This window comes from Elephantulus edwardii, unplaced genomic scaffold (assembly GCF_000299155.1).
Source record: "Elephantulus edwardii isolate Elephantulus edwardi_28Jun2011 unplaced genomic scaffold, EleEdw1.0 scaffold00125, whole genome shotgun sequence".
NCBI lineage: Eukaryota > Metazoa > Chordata > Mammalia > Macroscelidea > Macroscelididae > Elephantulus > Elephantulus edwardii.
This window is the reverse complement of record NW_006399875.1, coordinates 4,700,054-4,708,214: the sequence shown is the minus strand read 5'-3', so window position 1 is coordinate 4,708,214 and position 8,161 is coordinate 4,700,054.

Genomic DNA, 8,161 nt, shown 5'->3' with positions numbered 1-8,161 from the left:
AAATAGTGCAACAATGAATGAATGAAAACCCAAAATCTCTGTAAATGTTCATTAAAATTAATAAAATTTAATAATTTAAAAAAATAACCTGACTTTGAATTGACAACACAGATCCTTACCCACTGGACCACTAGAGCTCCCAAATATTCTGTAGTATACATTAATAGAGAAGTATTAGATATATATACAAGCTGGGTTCAGAAGAGGCTGTGGCCGTAGAGACATTATAGCCTTGACTGAAACAAAGAATACCAGAGGAATGTCTATCTGTGTACCATTGACTATACAAAGACATTTGACAGTGTAGAGCACAACGAATTGTCACTAATTCTGAGAAGAATGGGAATTCTAGGACACATGTGCTCATGGGAAACCTATATTTGGACCAGGACACAGAGCAAGGAAACACGACATGGTTCAAAATTCGGAAAAGAGTGTGTCATGGATGCATCCTGTCTCCATAACTTTTCAATCTAGATGTGGAACAGATCATTCGAGGGGCTGAACTTTATGAGGAGGAGTACAACATCAAGACTGGAGGAAGACTCATCAACATCCTGCATTTTGAGGATGATATAACCTAGCTTGCCGAAACTGTAGAGGACCTGAAATGTTTGATGCAGAAGGAAAGGATTGTAATCTTCAATATGGATTGAACCTAAATATCAAGAAAACAAGGATTATCACCACTAGGGAAATTGCAGCACCAGGATGAATGGAGAAGAGATTAAGATTGTTAACAACTTCAGCTTTCTTGACTCCACAATTAATACTCTTGGCATCAGTAGTCAGGAAATAAAAAAGACAAATTACATTGAGGAAGTCTCCTGTCAGGGACCTCTCCAGAGTAGAGAAAAGTAATGGTGCCAGTCTAGAGACTAAGGTGTGCCTGATCCATGGCATGGTCTTTACAATTAATTGCTATGCATAAGAAAGCTGAACATTGACTAAGGATGACAGAAGAAAAATTGATGCCTTTAAGTTGTGGTGCTAGAGAAGAGTACTGACCATACCAGAGACAGCCAGGAAAATAAATATGTCTGTCTTTGAGAAAGTGAAATCAAGTTTATCCTTGGAGTCAAGGATTTTGAAGCTCTGTCTCACATACTTTGGGCACTTGGCAAGGAAGGGCCAGTCCTCAGAGAAGGACATCATATTTGGAAGGGTTTAGGAATAGTGCAGTAGAGGAAGATCCTGGGTGAGATGAATTGGTACAGTAACTGGCATAATGAGATTAGGTGTGTTGGAGTCAATGAGATTGGCTCGGGACAGGGCAAGGTTCAGAGCTATTGTTACAGGTAGCTATGAGTCGCAGGCGACTTGATAGCACACACCTACAATAACAGCATAAACAATGTGTACTCCTCTACTGTTCATAAAGTTTTCAGAACTCTGTGATTTAAGAAATGGATGATCAATTATTTTTCCCAATCTGTCTTAATCTGAGAACTCTACTAAAATCTGTAAACCATGGGTGACCTTTGTGGAATTTGATATACTGATGGAAGAGCTTTTAGCATCACAGTAAACTACAAGTTACTTCAGCACAGTAAACTGACAGACAAGTGCTGTATTAATTAGAACAATGAATTCCTCCAACTTAACACACTGACAAATTAATGTTTTACTTCTAACATCAAATCAGGCATATAAATATTGTGTTAGCAGATGTTTCAATTAAAAGACGCAGCTGTGGATGTGCTAAGAAATCTATACCAGGAAATTTGGAGAATAGCTGTCTGTCTGGCTGACTGGATAACATTTATATTTGTTTTAATTCCCAAGAAATGTAATTCAACAGAATGTGGAAATTATCAAACAATATCATTAATATCCAATGCAAGTGAAACACTATTGAAGATTATTCGAAACCAGCTAAAACAGTATATAGATAGGGAACCACCAGAAGTTCAATTGGGACTTAGAAGAGGTTGTGACACCAGGAATCTCATTGCTGATATCAGGTGGATTCTGAGTGAAAGTAAAGAGTATGAGGAAAATGTATATTTGTGCTTTATTGACTATGCAAAAGCATTTGACTGTGTGTATCACAGCCAATTCTGTCATTCAACTCCTGATTTTAAAAACCAGCCTTTATATTTCTGCACTAATCCTAACCAGACCACACAGTTATTTTCCTTAGTTGACATTTCAATGGAGTTAATTCCATGTTTTCTTTCCTCCCATTATTTTTTGAATGGGCACACCATTCCAAGTTGAGATGTTAGCTATTCCTCACGCAGAATAAGTAGTTAATGGGTTACCACCAGCTTTAAGACTTTGGTTCCTTCCCCTGATGAAGGGTAAGGTCTAGATGGATGTGGCAGAAAGAAATGTCTAGGGACAAACCTCACTTGGGAAAAATCCTCCTGAGTTTAGGGATTACTTTGTTCTGCTGGACACTAGAGGTCACTTTGTTCTCAAACAGTGGCTCTTCTTCCTTCTACATCTTAGTTCTCTTTTTCGATGAGGTAGTTCCACAGGGTGGGACAATTGCTGCTGATCGGAAATGTCCAAGTACAACCTTCACTGAAAAAGATGTAGGGCTCCAAATATGACAGTGGAGTAAGGCAGGTTATTCTGTTGTCATTAGGTGTCATTGAATCGAGTAGGTCACATAACGACCCTATGAACACCTGACCTGCACTCTGTCCTGTCCGCTGCCATCATCTCTGAAACAATAAACACATTGATGAATTTAACTCATCTAACAAGGTGGTCCTCTTCTCCTTCCCCGGTACTCTGTCTTTCAAGCATGATGTCCTTTTCCAGGGAATACCTTTGTCTACCTACATGTTCAAAGACGAAGCTTCCCCGTCATTGCCTCCAAGGGGCATTCTTTTTCCAAGACAGAACTGTTATTTCGGCAGACCATGAAAAATTCAATACTCTTCTCCAGCACCACAACACAAAAACATCAATTCTTCTGTCATCCTTCTGTCCAGCTCTCGGATGCATAGCAGGTGATTGGGGAGGCCATGATATGATCTGAATCAGGCACATATGAGTCTTCAAACTGACATCATTACTCTTGATCATTTTGGAGAAGTCCCTGACAGAGCACATGTCCACTACAGTATGACTCCCGATTTCCTGATTGTTGGCCCCAGGCGTGCTGATTGTTGATCCAAGCAAAATGAGATCATTGACAGCTTCAGGTTTTTTTCCATATATCAGACTGTTGATTGTTGGCAGGTAGGGGTCCCCAGAAAGAGGGAAAGACCCTCATCAGAGAAGATGATCTCACCAATCTGAGGTCTGGCTTTGAGTCAGGGGAGGCACAGTCTGCAGGTTCCTGGAAGGAGACTCTGAGAGCTCTTGGTTCCAGATAGAAGATAGCAGGGGAATGGGCTGAGTTATATCAGAACCTGGTGGAGCACAAAGGACACTGCCGGTGACCCTGTTTAGTGGGTTTTGGAAAGAAAGTCATTCCCTTGAGCTAGGGGGAGGGTGCGGTGGGACAATAGGTGAGATTGTACCTTTTCCCTCTGTTGTGCATATCTCTGATGCTGCCATCCTGGGTTCCAAAGATCAGCGGTTTAAGTACATACAGAGTGCTTATAAGAAAATCTTGGTTATCTATTTATCTGAAATCAGTCACTGAAAACCCCATGGAGTTCCATTCCACTCCAACAAGCATGCTCACACTCAGATTGTATGGCGTTTATTTCTTCAGCTGAAATCATGAGAGAATGAGTTGAATGATAGCTTGAGATGTTTTCATTATAAATAGTGCATAAACTTGAAAAGAGTTAAGTCTGTGACAGATTTTTTCCTCCAAAAATTACTATTTCTATTTTAAAATATGAACGTTTCCCATTTATCTCTTTTTAGTAAGACCAAGAATCCCAGCTTATCCTCATCTTGTGACTGAATCTCACAAATTTCACATAAATTTACACTCATGTTTCCCAATTTTTTTATTTCCAAATGATCAGTTGCTTGATTTTGACTTAAAGAGCAGAACTAGTGTAGACAGACAGAGAGAGAGTTAAGGTGTAACAGGAAGGTTTATAAGAGTGGTAGCATCCTTTACCCCCAGCACCCAGCGTTCAGCCTGGCTCAGGACTTTCTCCTTAGCTTCAGGCTAAGATATGCTTGCAGAAGGGAGCTCAGGACTTAAGGGAGGGGTGGCTTCTCACTGGTAGAGAGATAGTGGAGCCCCTGTAGTCTCTGCATCCACACCCTCATTGTTCTTCCCTGAAGACACAGTCCAGTCACATCAGGGAGGCACAATGGTGTCACACATTCTGGACGATCTTGCAGCCCAGTGTCGCTACAGAGACAGCTTCTCCTTTCATCCTGCTCTCACTTGATCAATCTGACCAAGCAGAGGCAGGGGTGGGAGCTGCTGATGTGTCCTTAAGGAATTAAGTCTAATTTGATATTAATCCGCAAAGTCAACACACTAGACAAGATCAAATTGCCGCTTTCAGATTTATTTTGGGGGAATTCAAGGTCTCTCATCAAAATGTTTCAAACAGAAATAATTTCAACATTATTATTTTCCGTTGTCTCACATTTAAACTGTCTATGGTATTTTGATTTAGTGGACAAAGAGAAGAGCACTAAGAATTGGTGTGAGGGTTACTTTCATAAAATAAATATTTAAAATACAGACTACAACTAGGTCCAAAATATCTCGCATGATTAACAATAATGCAAATGTATTTATCGTCTTTTTAAGGATTAGTGTAATTTGTAGGCTTCATTAAAGTGTTTTTAGGTTCTAATTGATTGGGAAACTAGATACTAGATATTCAGTCTCATCTATAGTTTGGGATTATCAAAACATTTCTTTCCTTTTATTGTCATAACAAGAAAGAGGAGAGTTGCCTAAATCACTCCTCAGAGAAAAGAGAAGGAGAGATTCAATATGGTCTTAGAAGGATCAAATCTGAAGCACAAAGGGGGTGAAAGGCCATTAGCACGGAAGAAAGGTAATTAATTATAAATGCACCCAGAGAGAGTCTGGGATGGGCAGCTCTGAAAAATACAAAGAGAGAAACACAGATTCCTTTTACAAAAAAAAAAAAAAAATAGTGTGTTAGTGCTGGAGGGTGAGAATGAAGAGCAACTTTTTTCTTATTAAACTAATATACCATTTGATTAAAAAGTGAGCTATGTAAGCTTTAATAAGATAGGAATGATGAAGTCTGTAAAAATATTCTGGAATTAGCTGAGTTTGTATTATTGGTCATTTTTCTTTTCTTTTTTTTAAATTGTTCAACAGGGGAGGGGAAAAAAAGAAAACACAGCAGTTAAGGAAGTGGCTCCAGATTCAAGATCCACGAAGCAATAAGGAAAGCAGACTGGACAGCAGACACTGCACCAGGTACGAGGTCTGGTTCTAGAAAGCTGGCCTCTATTGAATCCCGTGTGTTTTCTCAGGAATCAAATTCCACAAAATAAAATAAAGCATTAAAAGACAAAAACCATATCACCATAGACATTCACTCATTTACTTTGTGAGGCAAAAGGTCTCTAACTCGGGTACCATAGTTCATAGCGACTGCACTGCTGGCCCAGTGACTCTGATGTTTCACATCCACTGAAAAATCCTCGGTAGAAAGATGGGCAATCTCCTGTCAGTAAGATTTACAGGCCAAGGAAAGTCCCGATGATACTGTGCTTCCTGGTGAAAACACTAAAATATGTAATAAAGCAAGGATACACAATCACCATTTGGTGCCAGGAACCAGGACATCAGGAGTCAGAAACCACTGCAAATTACTGAGGAGCAATGATGTCAGTTTGAGTGCTAAGGTGCTCCTGATTCAGGCCAATGTCTTTTCAATCACTTGCTCTGCGTCTCAGAGCTGGTCAATGAATAAGGATGACAGAAGAATTGATACCTTTGTGGCATCAATTGGAGAAGAATATGGAACATCCCGAGGACTGCCAAAAGGTCAAACAGATTTGTCCTGGAGAAAGTGCAATCAGAGTGCTTTTTGAAGGTAAAGATGACAGAGTTTATCTCACATGCTGTGGGTGTGTTACTTGGAGAGGTCATTCCTTGGAAAGGGACATCACGCTTGGAAAGATGAAGAGTCAGCAAGAAAGAGGAAGGCCCTCAACCAGTTACGTTGACATAGTGACTGTTGCAAGGAGCTCATGTGTGTCAGAGCTTATGAGGATGGCACAGGCTAGGACAGGACTCTTCTTCCCCCCCCCCATTTTTTTATTAATTAATTTATTTATTTTTCATTTCAATGAACATCTACAGAGATTTTGGAATTCCATTCATTCATTGTTGCACCCTTTTCCCCGCTCCCCCCCCATTTGCTCCTCTCCTTGAAAAGCAAAAGAAAAACTCCCTCATTGGTACACAATCCCCCCCGCACCTCCCCCAACCCCACCCCAACCCCAAATATAATCCACTCTGCAACCCTCATTACGTACTCTTATGATAAACATAATGCCCTAAAATATAATACTTTTAAACTATTCTCTCCCCCATAAACTTTAATGCAGTAAACATAATTCATCCAGTTTTTCTCAGCCTTACCCCCACCCCGATGTCAGCCTCGTTCTACAACAGTGGCAGCATATAGCATTTGTCTAGGACAGGACTCTTATCTGTTATTCATAGCATTGCTAGAAGTCATTCTTGAGTCAATAGTACCTAATAAAAACAAGTAGAGAATAATTGTTCAAGTTCTCAATGCTAAATGTAGAGCGATTTGACAATTTGAAAAAAAATGGCCACAGTTGTTAAGTACCATCAAATTGAAACAGACCATAGGTGACCCTTGAGTGGGTTTCCAGCAGCATTTAATTGCACAGAAGAGATTGGCCATCTTTCTCCCACTGAGCAGCTGGTGGATTTGAACCGTGTGCCTTCAGGATTGCAGCACAGCTTCTTACCACTAGGCCATAGAGCTCCCTAACGACGGTAGGCAGTCATGTGTACTTTTTTTTTCTTTATCCAAATATCGTGTGTAATGACATATAAGGCTCTGGTGGCTTAGTGGTAAGGATTGACACTTTCAACTTAAACACTCATGGTTCAAATCTACTAGCTCATCCACAGGAGAAAGATGAGCATTCTCTTATCATACATCTCTTATTCATATCTGAAGTCCAGACCCATGGCAGGCATAGCTGTGAGCAAGTTCTGACTTGACACAGGCTACTTGATGGTACATAACAACAACAACACCACCAACAACATCCTGCACAAATCCCGGCTCATAAGAAACTCTGGAAGAGTCTTCCATTGCTTAAGACCTTCACATATTTAAATATACATAAAATAAATAAGGTGTCAGGGAACAAAGTCGTACAAACCAAGTTAAAAGTCAACCTGCCTCCCAGCGCTGCTATGAGTTTGCTTCCCTGAGATGTGGAAATGGCCCAACAGGAAAGAGTCACTTAGGACGAAGAACTGTGTCCTTTGGCTGAGCTGAGCACTGGGACATAGTGTATATGACGTCTATGGAGCTCTCCTGTGAGACAGGGTCCCTGCTCTGTGTCTGCATGAAAGAAATAGGACGTCTGTGGGAATACTTTGTAAAGTCCTCGTGGGCTTCGACCCCTTGTAACCAGGAAGCTGGAAAACCCTGGAAATGTCATGGCACATATGTGTGCTAGGGTGTCAGTCATCCATGTGGCATTAGCGACAGCCCTGAGGGCCGCCAGTGGCCCCAGTCCTTGCCGCCAACGCTGTAACATTCATGCAGATAAAATGGGAATTTAACAATGTCTCGGGGTGAATGCGTGTTGTCCTTTTTCCTAAGTGTGTCACATGATCTCGCTGTGTGACATCTCAAATCTCCATCCCGCCTTTGTGGGCACTCTATGCATGAATAATTTTCCCAGTGCTTGTCTGTAAGCGGGGCCAGAGAAAGTGCATTACCAGCGCCCAATCTCTTGTTGTCCTCTGTCAGCTTTCTGTGGGGTTGAACTGGCTTACAACAGTGTAAAGACACCAGTGGCATGTGTTATAATATATGAGTCATTGTCCTTCTGAAGCGCACACGAAAGAAAGAACATTGTTCTACGAGGGAGCCATTCATCGGGTTTTTCCCAGAGACTCTTGGGTCAAGTTTTTATAGGCCTATTTGATTTTCAAATTCTCTTTTACCCTCTTCCCTCTCGGCGAGCGTAGTGTCCAAACTTGTCCACATTCACTGCCCATGTTTTGTGGATGGTAGATGTC